This window comes from Danio rerio, chromosome 16 (genome assembly GCF_052040795.2).
Source record: "Danio rerio strain M-AB ecotype USA chromosome 16, GRCz13ab, whole genome shotgun sequence".
NCBI classification, from domain to species: Eukaryota; Metazoa; Chordata; class Actinopteri; order Cypriniformes; family Danionidae; genus Danio; species Danio rerio.
In genome coordinates, this window is record NC_141036.1 from 45,563,625 (window position 1) to 45,587,525 (window position 23,901).

At 37.7% G+C, this 23,901-nt stretch overlaps 1 protein-coding gene across 7 annotated transcripts in view; it reads left to right on the plus strand.

Moving 5' to 3' along the window:
- Nucleotides 1–23,901, plus strand: part of LOC147833450 (uncharacterized) — an 85,586-nt gene that overhangs the window by 52,127 nt on the left and 9,558 nt on the right. For 2 of the 7 annotated variants that reach the window (XR_015511946.1, XR_015511943.1), the window contains 2 exons: nt 11,756–11,828; nt 20,369–21,538. The exons of 1 other annotated variant lie outside the window; for it this stretch is intronic. The gene's annotated coding sequence lies outside the window, so the exon portion shown is untranslated. Of the gene's footprint in view, nt 1–11,755; nt 11,829–20,368; nt 21,539–22,958; nt 23,077–23,901 lie in introns of those variants that run through there. 4 more of the 7 variants (XR_015511947.1, XR_015511945.1, XR_015511944.1 and 1 more) reach the window with 3 other exon arrangements.

The window sequence follows — 23,901 nt, forward strand, 5'->3', positions numbered from 1 at the left end:
AAAAAATATGTAGAAAATATTTAGATTTTTGTAATTTATTACAGTATTTTGTAGGTACATCTGTCAAACTGCTCATTAATGCATATTACTAAATAGCCAATCACATGGCAGGTGATTTAAGAGACTTTGAATGTGGCATGGTTGTTGGTGCCACGGGCTGGTCTAAGTAGTACAGAATCTGCTGATCTACTGGGATTTTCACACACAACCATATCTAGGGTTTACAAAGAATGGTCAGAAAAAGAGAAAATATCCAGTGAGTGGCAGTTCTGTGGGCGCAAATGCCTTGTTGACGCCAGAGGTCAGATGAGAATGGTCAGACTGGTTCAAGCTGATCGAAAGGCAACAGTAACTCAAATAACCACACAACTGAGGTCTGCAGAAGAGCATCTCTGAACGCACAACACGTCCAACCTTGAGGCAGATGGGCTACAGCAGCAGAAAACCACACCAAGGCTACAATTTGCACAGGTTCACCAAAATTGGACAATAGCAGATAAATAGAAAAAAAATGTTGCCTGGTTTGAGTTTTGATTTCTGTTGCGGCATTTGGATGGTGTTTTTGGCATCAACAACAGTAAAGCATGGCTCCATCCTGCCTTGTGTCAATGGTGTTTAGGCTTTTGGTGGTGGTGTAATGGTGTGAGGGATATTTTCTTGGCACACTTTGAGCTAATTTGTACCAATTGAGCATCCTGTCAATGCCACAGCCCACCTGATTAATGTTGCTGACCATGCCCATCCCTTTATGACCACAGTGTACCTATCTTCTGATGGTTACTTCCAGCAAGATAACACACCATGTCATAAAGCACGAATCATCTCAGACTCTTTTCTTGAACATGACAATGAGTTCACTGTACTCAAATGGCCTCCACAGTCACCAGATCTCTCATTCCAATAACGCACCTTTGGGAATAGTGAAAGGGGAGATCCGCATCATGGATGTGCAGCCGACAAATCTGCAGCTACTATGTAATGCTGTCATGTCAATATAGACAAAAATCTCTGAGGAATATTTCCAATACTTTGTTTAATCTATGCCATGAAGGATTAAGGCAGTTCTGAAGGGAAAAAAGGGTCCAACCAGGTACTAGTAAGGTGTACTTAATAAAGTGTCTGATAGATAGATAGATAGATAGATAGATAGATAGATAGAGATAGATAGATAGATAGATAGATAGATAGATAGATAGATAGATAGATAGATAGATAGATAGATAGATAGATAGATAGATAGATAGATAGATAGATAGATAGATAGATAGATTAAAATTATCAAATCTGTTTTTTTATGCATTTTCCTATCGTATTCCTCCACATAATCAAAATGGCATTGTTTTGAAGGTTAGTCACATGTTCTACAGAGTATTTTTGAAGGAGTATAAATTAATAAGAATTTCTATTTGACTATTGTTTCGGCTCTGTTCTTAAATAATCATGCAGGGTTAGCGTGAGTAGACGCTCACAGAATGAGGCCGGTGCCATGACGCAGTAATTGTTCTTGTTATGCTCTTCAAAGAACTCTGCAAATGGAGCTGGACACGCTCACTGCAACTCAGGGGTACCATTCTCAAAAAAAAAAAAGCCAAAAAAGAAAAAGTGCTCTCATCTGGACTGCTCCACAGCTGGGAAAATAGAGTCGGCTGTTCTCATTCTTAGAAAAAACATCTATAATTGTGTCCCTTGGATGGAAGGGGGTATGTAGTGTCATTCGAATGCCTGTTTAATGCATAAAAAGGGAAACAGTGCTCTACTGTTTGCTTAAAGTGTTAAGTTTTGGTTTAGTGTTCAGCATTGAACACCAAAGTCTGGGACATGGAGAATATCACTACATATTAAGGTAGACATACAGTATTCTTATCCGGTAGATGGAAATACTTAAATCCACCACTAATATGCTTTTCCATCACACCAGTCTCAAGCCAACACATGTAATGGTTATGCAGTGGGATAGTTTAGATAGGAAGATAATTGATAGCTTGGAGCTGCAACAACATAGCAACTCCCTGGCAACCAGCCACAACAGTCTATTACTGTGGTGTCGTGTTTTGCAAAGGCTAGCAGCACTCGTTTTCTTTAACAATGGGAAAATGCAGTTTTGCAAGTATCATCCACACTTCAACACAGCCCAATTGGCCACAGTCCTGCCACCTGGGGGTTTATCCCAACTGGCCTGGGCCCAGCCAATCTGCTGTCTGAGTGGTGCAAGCAAACACCTTTCTCGTCCAGTGACAGTCGGGCTAGATAAGTAACAGCACAAGCCTACCTGAGATAAAAGCTGCAATGCTATCAATCATGAAGGATTGGGGGAAGGAGGGAGGGTGTGTTAGAGACAAAGTGAACAGGAACAGATAGAAATAGAGCACATCCAACATGCATGCATAATCAATTTGCGATCAGACCTCACCGACATGATTTATCACAGCTATATTAATATTAATTTCTTATCTGTGGCTTTTTGTTTGCAAACAATGAAATGGAAAGAATCTGAAGTTGGAAAATCAATGTGCAATCTGATCATGGGCTGGATCTTAGTACCAGTAAGTGTACATTTCTAAGTACTCTAGCATTGGGTAGGACTTTTAGACATACAGTACTAGTTCATGCTGTTAGCAACTAAAGATCCAGAGGATTCATTCCAGGGCAGTTTGACCTGGCATGACAAATCACTAGATATCACAAGAGTGATAATGTAATCGATTGTTATTGATTGGGTGAGAATAACACCTCCCTGTTTCGGGATGAAAAATGGCAGATTGCAGAAGGTATGAGGCTATCTTTGGAATTGAATACAAGAGGTACATATTTTTGCTATTTGCTGCCTACTATTTGACTATCTTAAACTATTCAGTCAGACAGTTGCAGCTTATCCAGAATGCTGCTGCCAGATATCTGACCAGAACCAGAAAATCAGAACCTATTACACCTGTCCTCAGGTCTTTACACTGGCTCCCAGTTACATTTATAATACATTTTAAAGTATTATTACTTGTCTATAAATCCCTAAATCATATAAGACCTCAATACATTACCGATATGCTTACTGAATACAAACCTAACAGATCCCTCAGATCGTTAAGATCATATAAACTAGAAATTCCAAGACTTCATTCAAAGCAGGGTGAATCCGCCTATTCCAGAGGTGATGTTTTTTTAAAAACTAATTTCGAGAGGATCACGTGTTTATGATTGCTTGCAGCCGGTCCCGCATTATTCAATTTATGATTCACTAATCAGACGATACCTAAGCCACTATAAATACCCTAAGTTCCATAAAACAGCCATCTTCATTTTAAAGAATCCCTGTTTCCACCCCTACTCCTTCTTTCCTGGATGGGTGGCAAGGTGGCCCAGTGGTTAGCACAGTTGCCTCACAGCAAGAACGTCACTGGTTCCAGTACCAAGCCAGCCAACGTTTCTGTGCAGAGTGTACACGTTCTCTCTATGTTCACGTGGGTTTTCCCCGGGTTCACCAGTTTCCTTCCACATTCCAAAAACGTGCAACTTAAGTTAATTGACTATTCCAAATACGCACCATATACATGCTCCTAGTAATTAGTTATCTCATAAGAGCAATCACTATCTGTTCATTACCTACTACAGCAAGGGAGTTCTTGAGATCTACCTGAGCTCAAACTCCCCTCTCGCCTTGCAAGCGGGAGGGAGCCCCGTGCTCGAGGATCTTATGTGCTCAGGGCTGTCTTTCAGGGCAGCATGTCAAACAAGCTTTATAATCAATCATCAGCTAAGTGTGAACTCTTGAACTGATGAGATGTGCTCCAACATTAGGCTTATTCAAATCAAGACTTAAAGCACATCTGTTTAGCTGTGCCTTTACTGAATGAGTACTGTGTTATGTCCAACAAATTGCATTATGTCTTTCTTTTCTTTTCATTTTTTATAACCTGTTTTAACACATTTATCTGTTTTTAATATTTTTTATTCTTTGCTTTCATTTTCTTATACACTTGTCTTTTTTATTCTTGTTTATCTAAAGCACTTTGAAATGCCACTGTGTATGAATTGTGCTATATAAATAAACTTGCCTTGCCTATTCTAAATTATTAGCATTTTAAAAAGTGATTTACTAGGCGGCACGGTGGCTCAGTGGTTAGCACTTTCGGCTCACAGAAAGAAGGTTGCTGGTTTGAGTCCCGGCTGGGTTGGCATTTCTGTGTGGAGTATGCATGTTCTCCGCCTTTAGGTGTTTGTTTTCTCCAGGTGCTCCGGTTTCCCTCACAGTCCAAAGACATGCAGTATTGGTAAACTGGGTAAACTAAATTGGCTATGCTGTATGAGTGTGTGTGTGTGTGTGTGTGAGATTGAGGGTGTATGGGTGTTTCCCAGTACTGAGTTGCGGCTGGATGGGCATTTGCTGCGTAAAGCATATGCTGGAATAGTTGGTGGTTCATTCCGCTGTGGCGACCATTGAACTAATATCATGCAACTTTACTACTTTTATGTACATACAGTGTGCGATAATGTTAGCATTTACAAATTGTGTATTTTAATGCAATTTAGACTTTACGGTCTTCATGAAATCACAATTTCTAAAATAACTGTGAAGTAAGGAGGCCATTTGAAAATTGTTTCTCTGGATTTATTGGTATTACTGATGAAATTTATTCAGAATTTAAAATAAAAATCTTGTTAAACATATTAAATAATGTTATAACGAATAATTTACCACATTTTAGACAAGAGCTCTTCAGCAAATACAATGTTTCAACTTCAGAAAATCCAAGAAAATGCATATCTTTTGGAATAAACCTGATTTTCAACCACAACAATTAACAACAATTGGTATTTTGACCAATAATCAATTAAATCAAATGACCAGTTAAAAATGATCAATAAAGTAAACAGTGTCCTGGCCAAATTCCCTCCATTTGCCCTTACCCATCATGGCCTCCCAATCATCCCCATTCACCGAATTGGCTTAATCACTGTCTCTCCTCTCCACCTATATCTGGTGTGTGGTGAGCGCACTGGCGATGTTGTCCTGTGGCTGCTGTAGTGTCATCCAAGTGGATGCTGTACACTAGTGGTGGTGTGAAAGATCCCACGTCCCCTCATGACTGTGAAGAGCTTGTGGTGTATGGCCATACACAATAAATGCACTATATAAATACACATTACATTACAAAATATCACAAGCTCTTTAAAGTATAAAGCACATATTATCATTCTTCTCCCAAATACACTTTATTCAAAATAACTTTTCTTCCCCTTTGCAACAACATATCTTGTTTTCTCTGATGACATGTTTACTGGCATAAGAGCAGGACAACCTGTCACTCACATGAGATCACAGCAACATCAAATAATAAAAATTCAAAAATCCCATCAACGATAATCCAGTCAATTCCTGGAGGACAAAAACAAACCCTGCATAGATTTCACTCAAATAAACGTCAGAATAGTTATGAAAAGACTATCGCAACATTGCTGACTGTAATGTTCTGTGATTAAAGGCAGGGTAGGAAATTTATTCCAGAAATACTGTATCTTCTGTGAAAAGTTCAGGGTTATTAAATTTAGTCAGGTCATTGCTTTGGTCTAAATAAAGTGATAGGATAGTCTACATGCCTGTTAACCTATAAATATGTACCTCCGTTCACCCTTCTCTACCAGACAATCACATAACATCAGAGCTTGTCATTAAGGGAAACTGAGAATGCAAGCTAAACAGCAACTTCGTTACATTCCTCCTGAATCTTCAACCTGGCAAAGGAAAAGGAAGTAATAGAGAAAATGCAATCTTAAAAACTGTTGTAATGAAAAACGTCCGGATCAAGAATGAGCTAAAAGCACAATAAGGATTGGTGTTGCTTTTCCACCAACTGAGGGACTCCATGGGTCTGAAAAATGATGCTTGCAATTCAATTGTACTGGTAATTACAAATGGCTTGATATGTTTTTGATGGATTTTCTTTAACTTATGTTTCCTTACCTTTACGGAAAGGTAACATCACTACTGTGTAACTTAATTTAAGGTTTGCAAAGTTACAAGAAAACTTTTATGAAGTGTAATGCTTCAGCTGTGAATAAGACATGACATAAGCCCCTTTCACACAGTGATACCGGTAAATATCTGGAAAATTTACGGAATGACTTTACCGGTATATACAAAAAAGCGCTGTTCACACAGGCGAGGACGTTACGGAAATTTTCCGGAAAAGAGCATTCACACATCCATTCCAAAATACCGGTAAATTCTGACATCATTCACCACAAATGAGCTTTAAACGGCTGCGCTTGTATTTGTAAACATTTGACTAAATTACAAACTCTGTGGATGATCAATATTGTGAACAACTTTCGCAGGATCACTTTCGCATGTCGAAATGTTCATAATATGTGCGTGTGCTGGCGCTCATAGGCGCACGCAAAGCTTGAAGGTAAACAAACAACGGCTTATCATAAGCATCTCATCGATGATTATTTACACAGTTGGCATTAAGAAGAACATATAAACGTGATCTGACTAACTTCTAGCAGCTAAATGTGTCTGGAAAAATATTCAAAGGCTTTTATCCTCACAAACCGCGCGGACGTAAATGCGTCTGACTGTTGTGATTGGCTAAAGCAGACGTCTCACGTCAGCACGTTCTAGACGTGCACGCGCTAATTACGGGAATCTTCCTTCTGCATTCACACAGCCCAGCATTCCGGAAAATTGCCGGTAATGTTACAACTTCTCTTTCCGGAAAATAGCCAGAACGAATTTACTGGTATTTTCAAAAAGGACCTGTTCACACATACAACCTTTCCGGAAAACTGCCGGCAATTTTCCGGAAAGGTCTGTATGTGTGAAAGGGGCTAATGTCTCTGCTTTGATGCTTCACTTTCATATGTTTGAAAGGAGGCTTGAATTTGAAGAAAGCTCTGAATTATGGCTCTAACTTTCAAAACTAGCTTGTAGCAGAAAAAATTGCTTAAATACAAAACAAAATTGTGTACCTACCAAACACATTCAATGTGGCACATTTTGCACAACTTCTATTTTTAGGTTTCTCAAACTTTGCTAAGTCAGCTTTGATATCAGTATTTACGCTAAAACATTTGTTCACACCCTGGTGGCTTATTGCAGTAGAAACCACACCCTCCTTATTTAAAGGGCACCTATTTTATCTCTTTTACAAGATGTAAGGTAAGATATTGGTGTCTCCAAATTGTGTCTGTAAAGTTTCAGCTCAAAATACTGTACTGTAAGATAATTTATTATAGCCTCCAGAATCTGCCCAGTTTGGTGTCTGAGTTCAGTGTAGCTGTTTTTGTAGCCTGCTGGTTTAAATTCAAGTGAGCTGCTTCTCTCTGCCAGCCGATTTGACATGTGTGTCTGCTTCACATGCGTTACATCAGATAAATAGCAGTCAGAGATATAGACAAACACGGATGAAGCCGAAATACAGCTCACTAGTCAAAATATCAAGTAAGTTTATTTGATGTGTTTGTGGTGGAGTATATTCAAGCCTTTCTGAAACGATGAGTCTCACATAAATGCCGTTTGCAGTACAAACACACACACACACACGTATATATGCATAAGCATTTACTGACACCATGTGGCCAGGTTGATTATAGCGCTTAAGAACTACATAGAATTTTTTCTTTCTTTATTACAAACGTGCTCTGTTTTAAGAATGTTTAAAACTTAAACAATTAATTATTGAGGTGCAGCTGATCACAGAGAGTTGTAACATATGTTTCTATCCCCGTTTCTTTGCAAACAAATGTTCTGTGGACTTGTGTTTACAAGTTATTATTGAGACATGGCACCTGTTAATCAATTCGGTGGGCGTGGAAGACCGCACTCCTATGTCACGTTGCACTTGGCCTCAACATCACTGGGATTTGAATCCTCTTTTAACGTCAGTAAATTTTAAAAAAGTGACTTTTGGGGTTTATATCACTCCAAAATGAGAGTGCACACACTATACCTACACACAGTTCTGTCAAAACAGCAAGCTGATTTTCATCATAGGTGTCCTTTAAATGGAATGGGATATGAGACAAATTTAAATAAACCTTTTACATTTTTAAAGAAAATTCTTATAATGCTGATGTCTGTTGAAATGCTTGCTTTTCTGGTAATTTCCCTATTATCAAGGTATTTAAAAAACAGAATATAAAAAATAACAGGGTCGAGTGTCAAGATTGTGTAATCTTTGAAGGGAGCCAGGCCAGGAAACTGGCTTTAGTTTCACTTTTATTCATGTGTCTTTTTTTAAGTCTGTGAACAATACAAATATTTACCCTCTTTTAACTTGACATTACATTCTTTCTCATCTTGTTGTTTCTCAAGGCCCTCCAAAGTGTTTTATTGGATAAGAACAGATGCTGATTTTCAATAATTGACATATCTTCTGTTATGGACAGAATAGATCGTATAGATCCGACTTCATCTGCCTATTCAAGGTACCCTAAAAGCTTAATCAGTTTAGCAATTCACTAATACCCAGAAAACCAGTTATCTTAGAGACTTTTGTCTACGGTACTCTAAATGCTTAACAAGTGCAGCAATTCACTAATACCCAAAAAAAAAAACAGTTATCTTGGAGAAATTCATCTGCTTACTCTAGGTACCCTATTGTAAATGCTTAACATTTACAGCCATTCACTAATACCCAGAAATCCAGTTATCCTACAGACCTTCATCTGCGTATTTAAGGTACCCTAAATAAATAACCAGTACAACACTTCACTAATACCCAGAAAAACAGTTAACTTAACACAGTCCTAGTAAAACTCAAAACATTTGAAATTCTGCAATCTAATGAATGGACATGGTGTAAGTAAAAAGTAAGCTAGTATGCAGTTGTGAGCAAAAAAGTGCTGCGTGCAGATTTTAAAATAGAGATAGTGAGTTGAAGTTATTTCTGGTTAATCCATCATATTGGAAATGAAAGGTCAAACTAAGCACATGCATTGTGGGATACAGTATACCATACAGCATGTGCTGATGTACACTACTCATTTTGACAAATGTAGCAGGCCATTCAGGTACTCTGTTCATACAGGGAATTTGCATACAATGTACAGCATATGTATTGTATACTGCAGCAATGATTCATAGCATGAAATCCCAAACATCACCTGAGTTAAAGATGACCCACAAATACATCACAGAAAGGTTAAGAGCCAGTCTTTAGTGCAAACGTTTGAAACGATGCGCACATAACACCAGCAATGTTTTAACTTCCTCTCAAAGCAATACTCAAATGGGTGAGAAAACATGATATGTTTTGAAATATTGGTGTAGTAGGTGGGCTTGAAACCAACCCACCCGTCTCCAAGAAAACGTCCCAGTGTGTTTTATCACTCATGAGCGCCTTGTTCAGTCCCGGGGTAGTTGAGGTTCATTTCACACAGCTTTGTTCCCTGCGCTTCGACTCGAAGCCATAAAGTTTAATAGAGTTCCTCTAATCTCACACTGGGCGACCCACAGCACAGCGGCGCACTTATTAGATCCTCTGCCGGCAAAGAGCGGCCACAGATTCACACCAGACACACGACATGGCAAGAAGCGCAATCTTCTGCTCTTCAAATGACTGATTTCATCCTACGTTCCTTTAAGTGTGTCATTTGAGTAACTGGCGGTACTACAGTGAGCCGGCCTGAAGAGGAGGGTGGGATGAGTGTGTGTGAATATTTTTGTGTCTGAGGAAAATTGTTTTAGAGAATGTAGAAGAATTGAGATAAAAGAGGCCTGGGCGGAAAGGGGGACATGAGAAGAAACAAGGAAATCTAAATTAACCCAATTTACTTTTCATTTATTCAGCTTAATCTTGATCCAAATCATGACTTTTCTTCCTGTAAAGAAATCAAGAAATTTTTTTTTCCAAAAATGTGTTTTTCTCATGCATTCCGCACATATCACATGTGATTTCACAGGTGATACTTATTAATTTCAGTTTGGTGGAACAAATGAAGATGGAATGGTTTAATGTGTTTTTTACATTTAATACTGTATGGTCAAGATTGGACACTCTGGGCTATTTTTAACGATCTACATGCAAAATATGACGCAAAAGCATTTGCTATTTTGGAAAAATTTGTTCTGCGCTGCGACACATGTTCTAACATGGTTTATATGTAGAAAATAGTATATATATATATATATATATATATATATATATATATATATATATATATATATATATATATATATATATATAATTTTTCATTTTAATCCCTAAGTTTGTTCATATGTAAAGATATTTGTGTATTGCTGTACTTCCTGTGTGTATTAAGCATTATGTAAGCATTTGAACTAACATAGGCGCATAAACAGCATGCTCTGTGCTTGACTTCAGACCTGCTTTTAGATGATCAATAGCCCAGTCTATTTTAGTCCTTCAAAATAGCAACGCGCCAACAATGTGCCTTAACACACCTCTTTTTTTAGACCAGCACACCCATGAGTCCACAAAGTGGCCGGAATAGTTTTGCAATTTAAACAACGTGGTGCAAAACATGAAAATTAGGGTTGTGCAGGTCTAAAAATAGCAACGCATCGCACCAAACACGTCTTGCACCTTATTGTGCCGGGTGTATAATAGAGCCCTTAGACTTTCCTTGTACTAATATAAATGTTTGACTTTTTTTTTTCAAAATATACATTTTTATTTGAGCTCAAATGTTTTGTCTGGGGCACGGCAGTGGTGCAGTAGGTAGTGCTGTCGCCTCACAGCAAGAAGGTCGATGGTTCGATCCTCGGCTCAGTTGGCGTTTCTGTGTGGAGTGCATGTTCTCCCTGCCTTCGCGTGGGTTTCCTCCGGGTGCTCCGGTTTCCCCCACAGTCCAAAGACATGCGGTACAGGTGAATTGGGTAGGCTAAATTGTCCATAGTGTATGAGTGTGTGTGTGAATGTGTGTGGATGTTTCCCAGAGATGGGTTGCGGCTAGAAGGGCATCCGCTGCGTCAAAACTTGCTGGATAAGTTGGCGGTTCATTCCACTGTCGCGACCCCGGATTAAAAAAGGGACTAAGCCGACATAAAAATGAATGAATTAATGAATGAATGAATGAATGTTTTGTCTGATTGTAAATGTTTTTCTAAAGAAATATATATATATCGCCTGTTCATCTTTGCGATTTCCCGTCATACATTTTTATCTTATTGAACATCCTGTTGTGCTCTGAAATGCATCACATTGACAAAGTAAAATGGGTTCCAAGTGCCATATCATGTTGAAACGGTGGGATATTAAGCTAGTTCCTGTTTTTCTTTTCCATTTGGCATATGTCCTGATAATGAAATGATGGAGAGTTTTTTTTTTTTTTTTTTTTCTCGGAAGATCACACCAAGCTGAGATTACGGCTGTCAAGTTTGCATTCATACTCCAACTCCACTCCTCGCCAGAGCAGAGCTGGAGAAATGACACTAAAAACACCAGTTCATTTGAATCTTTTAGAAAGCCTCAATGGAAAAAAATAATAATATTCCGTTAATAGAGCCGGGATGTTGCGTTTTCTGCCATGTTGCATTCATTAAGCTAAAAGCTAACCAAGCTCAACTGATCTGCGTCCATAATTAGAGAGTCATGGCACCGACGTATGAACGTTCAACAGATTGGCTCCATTAACCAACCACAGATTAATGAAAGTCACAGCCTTTTCCAGCAAAACAACAACAGCAAAAAAAAGCAAAACAATTTGGCTTTCGCTCTGGAATTCCATCATGAATGAAATTATTGGCAAGAAATGATGTGTTTTATGGGTCTCCCTCTCTCTGTCTGTCTCTCAGCAGGTGGAGGTGTCTCTAATGGAGGTAGTTGAGCCTGGTGTAGCGTGACTGACGCATGAAGCACCAGTGGAAGGTAATTAATTTCTGTAAACGACTGCCATGTCTGTCAGCTTTTATAAACGAGCGTTTATGTGTTATGGACGATTTAACCAACCCCATTGAGGGGAGCTGACAGAGACGAGTGGAACAGAGTCAGAGAGAGAAAGAGAGGGAGAGAAATTAACGTAAAGCGCTGACCATGTGAATAGACCTGCACTTGCAGTTTGAATGAGCTCCCATCACATGCTACGGCCACCATTCCGCTGTCACATAAGCATTATAAATCATTCTGTGAATCTGGTGTTACCCCTGCGTTTGTCACGGAATGGTATGAGCCGTGTGTGTGGAAAGTGACATTTGTGAGTTTCTTTGGTGACTTTATATGGCAGACGAGTGGAATGTGAGCCCTTGTCTGCCATAACTCTACTCTCCAGTGTTTGCACATTGCTCAGACCTACAGGAAACATATCATATAAATGATTAACTTCCCCCAAAGCACTCTGGGACAGTCTAGAAATCATTCTGTGCATATCTAATGCATATATTGAATTGCAGGCCTTTTTTGTGATTCTGTTTAACCAGTTACTCTGTGGGCGACACATTGGGAAGCTACTTTGAAAACCGTAGCTTGTCAAATTGGGGACTGCTCATAATTTAGTGTCAGGCTAGACCTTTGAAAACAGCTGCACTGCTGTCTAACCAAAATGTGTGTGTGCTTTGGTTGAATTTTACAGTAACTCTTCCAGGCTATGTGCGATTTTGAATATTGGATTTTGTGGATTTGTGATTTTGGATTTTGTAATAGTTTACCCAAAAATGAAAATATATGATCATTTAGTCACTCTTCACTTGATCCAAACCTATTTAAGTCTCTTTCTCTGTAGAACAAAAGTCCCTTTAAAGCAAGTCATTTCAAATGGTGACCATCTTTGAAATGCCTCTCGGGCAGTATGATTGTGCAATCTGTCTGAATCGGGAAACATCAAATTCTTCAAAACTGTTTGCCAAGCTTATGATTACATTAAATATTTGGAACCACTAAAAAAACTAAAAGGACAACTGTCTCATAAGTTTTGTTTCATGGCATATTTGCAGGTTGCTCAAGCTAATATGCATATGCACTCAAAAGGAACAAAATCACGACACCAACCAATTTATGCCTGTGTTACAAATGATCACCCTCTGAACAATGCCTTGCCATATCGTGCTGGCCTTTAGAAGTAATCCACAATTTGGTCCAGATAGCAAATCTCCTTCAGAAATGGCAGCAACTCTTTGTTTACAAGTTTGTGGGCGTTTGAGTAGTTGCTGTCATGTGATGTGCGTTTGACAGGACAGACTGTACCTTGTGTCCGGTTCATACAGATTACCAAACCAAAAATCTTTTCATTTTCAGTGCACTTGATTCAAACTGTCAAACAGGCGCACATCTGGTTCGAGCTTCTCCCCAATAGAAACGCCATTTTATAGCAATCGATGATTGGCTCATGTACTAGTAGGCGGGGTTTCATTTACCATACTGACCGTTCCACTTTTCCCCATTCAAAACAATATAAGTGACGAGTCAACTTCTCGTTGAAGTCCCAGCAACTCACTTTAACAGATGATACAAACTCATTGTCATGTTCACCAGCGAACAACCACCAGATGTCGCTGGTAAACACTCACACACAAACATTCACACTCATTGAACTACATATCTGCCATGTTATGGACTACAACACCCAGTCATTCCACACACACACAACTGGTTCCAGATACACACTGATTACACTCTCACAGCAGTAGCCTCTCACTCACTGATTATTTGGACTGTTTATACCCCTTTGTTCCACACACACGTTGCCGAGTCTTGTTAACTGTAATAGTAACACTACAACGCGTTTTCCTTGTCTTGTTTTTCCGTGTTTTGACCTTAGCCTAGTTTATCCTTTTGTCCTTGTTTGCCGCCTGCCTTCTGACCTCCTTGCCTGTTATTGACTACGATTCTGGACTGTCTCAATACACCTGTTTACACCTGTATTGACCATTGCTTGCCTGATTACGATTAAACCTGCATTTGGATCTTACCTTCTGTTGTTGGTGTCACTCCCCGTTGTTACACTCATTAAGGTTTAAAACCACATAATAGTGAGTAAATTATTAGACTATTTTCCATTCGTAATGATCCGTTCCTTTAACCTAAGTAACAGGTTATCTGGGTACATTTTGATCCCTCTGTTTATGAGAACACAGACATTACACATATTCATCTGTCGTAATTTGGATGCAGCCTCTGCTTTTATTATCGACTCATTCATTCAGGCTTTGAAACTAGTAGCTGTCTTTATGAGTGTGTCATTGTTTATAAACAGATTATTTAAGTCAATGATTCATTGAGTCACTTATCCCTAAAGAACAGGCTCTTGATGAATCAGTGTTTTAAACTAAATCTGTTGAGTGAATGGGTCACTCATTTATTTATAAATGGAAACAAAAAATATAATTTCATCATTGGCTGTACTTGCATCTGGAATTAAAATGCATCTCTTGTGACCTCTTTAGTTTGGAATTTGTTGAGATCCTTGACTTTAGATGCATTTTTGGGAGCACTAATGACACATGAGTACTATTGAATGAATGTTGAACCCAGGTTACACAGATTAAAAGGAAACCGTAAAGCAAGTAAATAAAAAGGATGTGGATGAAAACTACAATTTTAACTGTAATCCATGCGTTTTGGTATAGTGCAATGAAATATAACTACCTGGTGCACTTTCTCACTTTTTTCAAGGTAAACCAGTGTAAACGTTCTGATGGTTAGTATCACCGTAACAAATTTTCATTATTATTAAAATTGTTATTGATTATGACGACTTTGATAACTCCCAGTAAATAATGTAACATCACAAAAGAAATGCATGTTATAAACAGTCAATAAATGTATATTTATATATACAGTTAAAGTATTTTGTTCAGTGTTAAACCCAACAGTCAACTTTATCAAATGAGTGTAGTTTACTCAAAATTTCTAAAAGTTATTTCTACTCGTTTAAAAAGAGTTAATTAAATACCTCATTACTTCAACTTAAATTGAGTAAGTTCACAATAATCATATAGATTAGTTTTTTAACTCAAATGTTTTGTATAGCAATCGGTTTCCTCAAATAGTTTGAGTTGCCTTACCTTTTTGGGTTTTACAGTACTTAGTTGGTTTGAGTTCTCTTTATTTATTTTTACTGAGGTTTTATTGTGCTCAAATTGCTTTGTTTACTCAAATGGATTAAGTTCACAGTACTCATTAGGATTAGTTTTTGCAATCGGTTTCCGCAAATGGTTACCTTAACATATTGGGTTTTTTCAGTGTATTACTGTAATTTAAAGTGTGTGCAGCATACTATTGGGAATACTGAGCTTATTCTTGACCTGACAAAATGAAAGGAAGTCAAATCAAATTGCAATATCAGTCCAAAAAGTCGAAGTTTGACAATTTTGTCATGTTTGCCATATATAAAGCAGTTTTATGCATTTTTTTAATATAAAACAACACAAACATTAATGCCTGTGAGATTCAATGATTACAATTGCAGGTTTAACATACAAACACACAACCTATAAAACACGCAAATGACAATTCACATGAAAAACAAACCTTAGCATACTAATCTAAAATGCAGGGATCCAAAAAAAAAAAGCTGCTCAGTTTTTGCTTGACTTTTACTTTTAAGCATTTTCAGGTAATTTTAACAAAACCACTCTAATATTAATAACCATGATAATTTTCTTCACTGTAATTGCGATTTGAAGTTTTCATACTGTTATATCTCTAATATCCTATACCACACATTAAGTAGGTAGGTGCAGGGTAAGTAGTCTATTGTAGCTGTTTGAATGTATTCAACCACACAAGTATTTGAAAACAGAACATAGAATACCTTTGTTCAAGCCCTCAGCTATTAATTTTAGGCCCAAAAGTAGAGACGCATCTCAATTACAGAACAATAAGACTTGATATAATGTACATAAATTACTATGAGCCATTTTATTTTAGGATCACAATGATATACAGTACTCCAGACTAACATTTTGGAGCAGTTTTACCAATGGTTGCTCCAGCACCTGAGCTGTTACCGCATTGTACCTGTAATCTTGGTCTCTTGAAACCATTGTAATTTTGCTGTAGCTTGAGTGGCATAATTTTAAATTATTACCAATGACGAAAACATTTGTATTGAGCCTAAAGACATTCAAATACACTTGCACAGCAAGTGATACTACTATTCATTCATTCATTCATTCACTCATTTTCCTTCAGCTTAGTCCTTTATTTATCAGGGGTCCCCACAGCAGAATGAACCACCAACCATTCCAGCATACTGTATGTTTTACGCAGTGGATGCCCTTTCAGCCATAACCCAGTATTGGAAAATGATACAACTGTAATAAATAGTATAACATGAACATAACACATTTCTGCCACAATACCATGGTTACCATTAATATTGCTACAGTAGATCTGAATTTAAACACATTGAAATCAATCCGCTTTCTGCAGTCAGTGCTAAGATTTATTTGTTTTTAGACTAGTTTAAATTACACATATTTGCCACCTGTATGGGTGAAATATTAAACTTGCTGGATCTCACTGTGCTGTCTAGTGGTCGTGTGACTGTAACTCGTCAACATAGTCCACACATTTGTCACATTTTCCGCAGACTGGAGCACTACGCTGTGAAAGCAATCCAGCTGAATGCGTTTTTGTCTGCCTTTGCAAGTAATTGAAAGCGGACAAGTTCAAAATGAGTTATATGCATGTCATTAACCTGTGATTTGAATTGATGAAAATGCATCTTAATCCAGGTGTAAATGGGCCTGTTGACATTTCACAAACTGCTCACTCTCACTTGTAGTATTTAAAATGATTATTTTTGTCTTTCATTTTTATTTACTCAAACAAAATTGTGTCATATTGTAATATTTTATTGTAGCACACTCGAAAAATATTTTTGCCACTTGTTACTTACTAATTATTTACAATGAGTAGTAAACAAGTCAATTATTATAAGTTTTTGGACAATTATTTTCTTTTATGTTCTGTCCACTTACATTTATTTTAAAAAAAAATTTTTTTAGTTAACCTAATCATATTGTGTGGTGGCAACATGGACAAATTGTGTTGGTGTAGCTACAGCACGTCATGATTTTGCCAAGTCTGATGTAATACTGGATTAACAACTATGTTGATCCTGGAACATCATTTTTGTTCGAGAATGTAATCCATGCCTATTCCCTACTCCTAAACCCAACCATAACTGTCAATTCTTCCAAAAATCAGAGGGGAATATTAGTAAATCTAGAATATCATAAATCTAACTGTAAGCCTAAACTTAACATAAACTCTAAACATGTCCCTTAATTCAGATTGGCTGATTGGAATGTTGTTCCAGGATCAACATAGATGTTGATCCAGCAACATGTCCCAATTGGTGAAATCAGGTTAGTGATGACAACATGGGTAGTGGATGTATAGTTCCAAGCATGCTTTGCATGAAATTGCATCAAGAGGAAAAAATGTTGACAACTAAGTACACTTACAAGTTTAAGTTAAGAGAAACACGTGTTAGAGTTTAATCTTTTGAGGTCACCACCTTGCAGAAAAGTAGCATGCTCATGCTTTTGGTACTGGCAGCACCAAAAATCGATAAGCATTTTCAAAGCAGTTGTTAAATTTTTGTAAATAAATAACAAACAATTCTGGTTGTCCAAATAGTTGGATAATTATTGGTTCTAAATGAATTTTTCTCTTGGGTTAAATATGCCTAAAGCTGCGGTCACTTAGACTTTTCTCCACATAGACTTCCATTCATACCACTGAATGCGTCAGACCAGAAACACAAGCTCGGTCATCAAGTTTTGCCGTTTGTGTTGCAACGTTCAAGCTTGATGAACTCTGACCTGCGAAATCGAGTGACTTGACTCCGCGAGACCAATCGAGGATCAAAGCATGACCTCTCTGGACAGAAATTAAAAATATGGACCAATCACTCACTTTTTAAATGTCGAATCATCTTGTTTAATTCGCCTCTTTTTGCAGCACTGTACTACAGAATTTCACAAGCTAGGGTGACCACAGCTTAAATTAGGTGAAAAAACACAATTGAAAAAAGTGGAAATTCATTCATTCATTCATTTTCCTTCAATTTAGTCCCTTAATTATCAGAGGTCACCACAGCAGAATGAACCACCAAGTATTCCAGCATATATTTAACACAGTGAATGCCGTTCCAGCCGCAATCTATTACTGGTAAACACCCACACACTCTCACATCCACACACACTTAATTTAGCTCATCCAATTTACTTATACTGCATGTTTTTGGACTGTGGGCGAAACCCAAGCACCCAGAGGAAACCCACACCAACAAGAGGAGAACATGCAAACTCCACACAGAAAAGCCAACTAGCCCACCTGGGACTCAAACCAGCAACCTTCTTGCTGTAAGGCGACAATGCAAACCACTGAGCCACCGTGCCACCCTATGAGTGGATATGTGTATCATAAACTCAAATACACCGAAAAGTGTATAGTGTATTGGATATAACTGCATGATTCTAACTGTTCATTCACAATTTTTCCATATACTGCCTATAAGACAGAAAAGTTTGAACATGTTTTGGGGTTCATGACAGACGACTAAGAACCACTATTTCTATTAAAAAATCTGAGCTGCTATCACACTACTGAAACATAATTTAGCAGTGTGTTAACCCCCCCCCCAGCACTGGTGGCAAAGCAGTCACATTTGGCACAAAGAGCTTTAAAAAAAATAGACGTGTGTAATATCAAAGAATGTGTGCTGAAACGCGTGCGTGTGCCCTGGAATTAATGCTCCCTCCTCTGAGCTCCACATCCACTAGGTCGTAATCATCTCCTCTAATGTCATTCCTCACGCCGGGCCCATGCAGAAATAATTACAAAATGGAGGTGCAATTTTCAGACTGCGATACTGAGAAAAGTGGCACACGAGGCCTCGGAAAATGAAAACAAGATAGACTGTAGATTCCAACGAGGACCCGGTTGCCATTTTCCAGATCCCAAATTGTATTTCTCCAGCAAATATGGTTTCGGGTTTCTTAACTTGAAAGCCTTTCATGCTGAACAGCAGGCGAAAGAGACACAGAGAGAATTTTCGAAAAGCCGTCTCCACCAAATGAGACGTGTTACCCTCCCACTCGCAGTGCTACCATGAACCCTAGAGGTCCAAAGGCTTTTCCCGAGCCCTCTCACCCCTGCTGGAGAGAGAACGCTTTGATGGAGGGCTCACACATTGGTTCGTTTTATGTGCGAGTGTGTAAGGCAAACTCCAGGTCCTGCCTCTGTAGTGGTGCAGGAGCCCCGGGTAATCAGGCCCATGAAATGTGTTTTCACTGCTGATTACAGAGCAGCGAGTGCGGACAGATTGCTGGAAAACACCCTGCAAACTCCTAGTCGGCCAGACGCACTGTATCATGACAGTATATACAGTAACTACCGGTCTGGAAAAGCGACTTCATTCAGAACGTATAGTGCTTGAGAGCTTAAAGCACCCCATTATTTCTCTGCATTAACCAGACAAAGGGTTCTGAGAGGATGGAAGGAGGATAAAAAAAGACGTCTTTCCTTCTAAAAATAAACCTCTGGATGAAAATGGCCCTTTGATGGGGAACACTGGCTGAGTGCCATCATACAACTATACCGTTCAGGCTGTCTTAGAGAGCTGGAGTAAAGGCTAATGGATTCATCTCTCTCTTTTTCCTTTCTCTCTCGCTGCATTAACAATTAATAAAGTGCACTCAAGCTTTTACCATTCATATTCTTATTTTTTCAGACTGTTTATTTATTTCGTCTGGAAAGGATTATCATTTTAGGCTTGCTTTAAAGGACTATAATATTTAAATATTTAATATATTAATAATAATAATAATAATAATAATAAAGAGTATAATTAGTATTAAAAATTTATAATATTTTTATATTAAATGTTAATACAAATATTTTTTTTATTCTACAGTACGTGACAAGTCTTATTGCCTATCCAAATTTTAGAAACATTAAATATAAATAAAATAACTTGACTTTTAATTGGTAATTTGGTATCAGAAGTGGCTATTTTGAAAGGCAAAGGCCTCGAGATTACGCTTATTTTACCAGAATAAAATATGATCATGCCTTGATTTTTTATTATTTAATTAGAACAGTAAGGTCTGACTTTGCTTAGACAAAAGTCTTGTCACTTAACAGAAGTAATATACAGTATATAATATAAAGTCATGCTGTATATGATGTATAATATTCAATAATGAATGTTGTGTATGACTCCCATGAGCTTGGACGACTGCATCCATACATCTCTGCAATGACTTAAATAACTTATTATTAAAGTCATCTGGAATGGCAAAGAAAGCGTTCTTGCAGGACTCCCAGAGTTCATCAGGATGCTTTAGATTCATCTTCAATCCCTCCTCCTTCATCTTACCTCAGATATTCTCAATAATGTTAATATCTGGTGACTGGGCTGGCCAATCCTTGAGCATCTTGACCTTTTTTGCTTTCAGGAACTTTGATTTAGAGGCTGATTTGGAGGCTGAAGATTGAGAAGGAGGGCTATCCTGCTGAAGAAATTGCCCTCTCCTGTGGGCAGCACAAATGTCTTGATACCTCGGGCTGTTGATGTTGCCATTCACTCTGCAGATCTCCCGCACGACCCCATACTGAATGTAACCCCAGTCCAAGATTCACTAAACTTGACTGATTTCTGTGAGAATCTTGGGTCCATGCGGGTTCCAATAGGTCTTCTGCAGTATTTGTGATGATTGAGATTAAGAAAAATCGACCTTCTGCCACTTTTACAAATGATTAACTAGAAGTCAAGTTATTATTTTTTGTACTTACAACTGTGATTGACAACAGGACTTGTATAGTCTGATAACATATCCTCCTAATTTCATATCAAATGTTGGCATTTAGAGCGGTTTATTTGTCTTCAGAGACAATGACAATTGGTCTGAATAACAATTATTTTATTGTTATCCCTGAATTTTAGGGAAACTATAAAACACGTATATATGCATGTTTGAAAACATAAATGGTAGTGACAAAATTCATTTTGAAATTTAATGTGCAAACGTTTTGCAATATGTAACAATTTGACATTTACTTCACAACTTTGTTATCTTTTTGCTACATCTTTGGCTCAAAATTTTGCTGCAAACATCAGTGTTATCATGAAAATGCAATCCTAAGCATATGTCTAAATGCATTTGAGAAAATTAACATTTTTTAAACAATCATTGTGCTACCGTTTGCTTGTACAGTATGTTACATACATCAATTAAATTTGGTTAATACATTTCAAAATTAGTACAAAATTAGTACATAATTAACAGACAGTATTAAAACTATATTTGGAAATGACGAATGTAAATTATATAATTTTATTTTACTTTTCATTTAACATTAAACTTACATATAAACTTTACATATATTGCATTGCCCATTTGCATATTACAGTATATTTAAAGTGGATTTTGCTACTCGTAAAGTGCTATGTGCTTTCATAAAACATGGCAAATGTTTGTTATTATTGTTAAGAGGTCTCTTAAATTTTCCATAGCTGTATACAGGCTTTGTTAGAGCAGCCTTTATTATTTATGGCATACATTTAACAATGTGCTGTAAAACATTCCACTGAGCTTGTAATTAATGATTAGGTCTTGAATTGTTGATCACTATTGTAATGTTTCTTCAATGCTTAAAGGGACACTACACTTTAAAAAAAGGCTAATTCAACAACTCCATTAACGTTAAATAGTAAGGTTTAACCATTCTTGAATTAATTCAGCTGATGTTCGGGTCTGGCGAGTTGAGAGTATATCCTAGCCATATTGGCCAAGAAAATAACAAAAAAGTGTTGGTTTCTGTGCTGAGAGTCAGGCTTTATAGGCTTAGAAAATATTTATGTCATTTTCAAGATGCTAATGGTCTAATCTGATTCAACGATATATGCTAAGCTAACTTAAGCTAAACATGCTTCTGCCAGACCCAGACGTCAATTAACCCTTTGCGAAGCCACACCCAAAAACTGCCATCCACCAATCGTAGCTTAGCAACCGTAGCAACGCGCAGGGGCTCTGTTAAGCTTTTGAGCGACAGAAACAGACCAAAGCCTTGTGCATGGTTAGCATATGAGGCGGCTAGGCTAAGCCAGCTTCAATTTTAATTTAATTATTCTCTAATCGGTTGCCTATTATATCATGAATATACCCCTGTAATGCATACTGCAGTCCTTTTTTTTTTTGTCTGGCTTTCTCGGATATCTCACCTGTTCGCCAAAAATGACATTATATCCCTGGCAGTGTCTGACACCGGTGCGTACACATTTTAAAAGCCTTGCCAGGCACGACAGCTTGACAGGCGTAGCAAAAGTAACTAAGTAGGGCGGGTCTTAGCGAAGGGTCAATTGAATTAACTCAAATTGAAAAAATAGAAATTTAACTCAAATTTTAAAAAAATAATTTAATGCAGTCTCTCTCTGTAAAACATTTCTTTATTAGAATATAAAGCGCTTACTTTTTTTTATAATCAGTTGGCAGATGAGCAAAACCTACAGTTATTAGATTGTAACTGAGACTCTGCCATCAATTGTATGTCCTAATGATGTGTTCCTTGCACAGTTGTTCTATCAGGTGTTATATTAGGAAGATGGCCGTTTAGAGGATTGTCTCCCTGGAAGCAGCTGCGAAAAGCTCTTTGCCGTGATGGTTTCTGTTTTTCCACTTGGTGAGTTTAATGACAGGAGAGACTCCAGAGTGCAGGAGATCAGGGAACGGGGGAACGAGCTGCTCCTGTAAGGGATGCCATGAACTTAAACATCCTTGTCCTGCAATAACATTAAATTGTCTGGTTTACATAATCCACGGCTCCTGCTCAAGCACTCGCTGTTCTCTGACTCAGCATGGTTGCGGAGATGTATAAAATAACACCCATCCTGAAAACAATTTCATCGTCAATTTACATGTAAATAATATTGCTGATGCTTTAAAGGGCACGTCAACATTATTTTATAGGTTCAATAACCGCTGCGACACATATCTCGTCATAAGTTACTGTTGTAGCTTGCTTTTCAGAGCTGCTTTTTTCTTCCAGAATCCATTTTCCAGTTTGAGAAGAAAGGTTTGAGATTATCATCAGCGCCACCTACCCATGATGCTTTGTTTTGTGTGAATTTGACAGCTCCCCTAGGGACTTTCATGCCATATTAATGGTAAGAAATATGGTGACTTCCACTGTAATTACAAAAGCACTGCAGGCAGACATGGTGTGTCGTAATTCACCCACTTCCCTTCATGTTTGCACTGCAGGGCGGAGAATGGCACTATCTATTTCATCAATGTCTTAATCCTTATCTTTCTCATTAAACATGTGTCGCACATTGCAGCTCGGCCCGTCCGCCAATGAAAACTGGACTGGGAATGAAACTCGTGTTTTCACCTGTAAACAGTTACTTTCTTTTAAAGGAAAACTTTAGGTCCCACTTTATATTAAGTGGCCTTAACTAATATGTACTTACATAGGAATTAATAGTTTGTTACAATGTACTTATTGTGTAAATACAAGTATTTACTGTGTACTTATGCTTGATTAAATACATGTATGTAATTACATCTGTAATTAACTTTTGTAATTACATTTGTAAATACACTGTTGACCATCCCTTACACCTTAACCCACCCTTAAACCTACCCATACCACCAAACCTGTCCATAACCCAACCTCTATCCCAACTCAAAAGCATCACAAGTGTTCTCAAATACATTATAAACACAGTAAGTACATTGTATTTATTTTTTGATGTAAGTACATAGTAGTTAGGGACACTTAATATAAAGTGGGACCAAACTTTACACTGTAAAATCAATCTTGTTAAATATATGTTTTAAAATAGCTTAATTATACAGTTAGCTTTGCTGAATTATTAGCCTCCATGTATTTTTATTCACCAATTTCTGTTTAATGGAAATAAGATTGTAAATAACTATGTGCATAATATCACATACATATTTTTGAACATGTTTTGACTGTCAAAGAG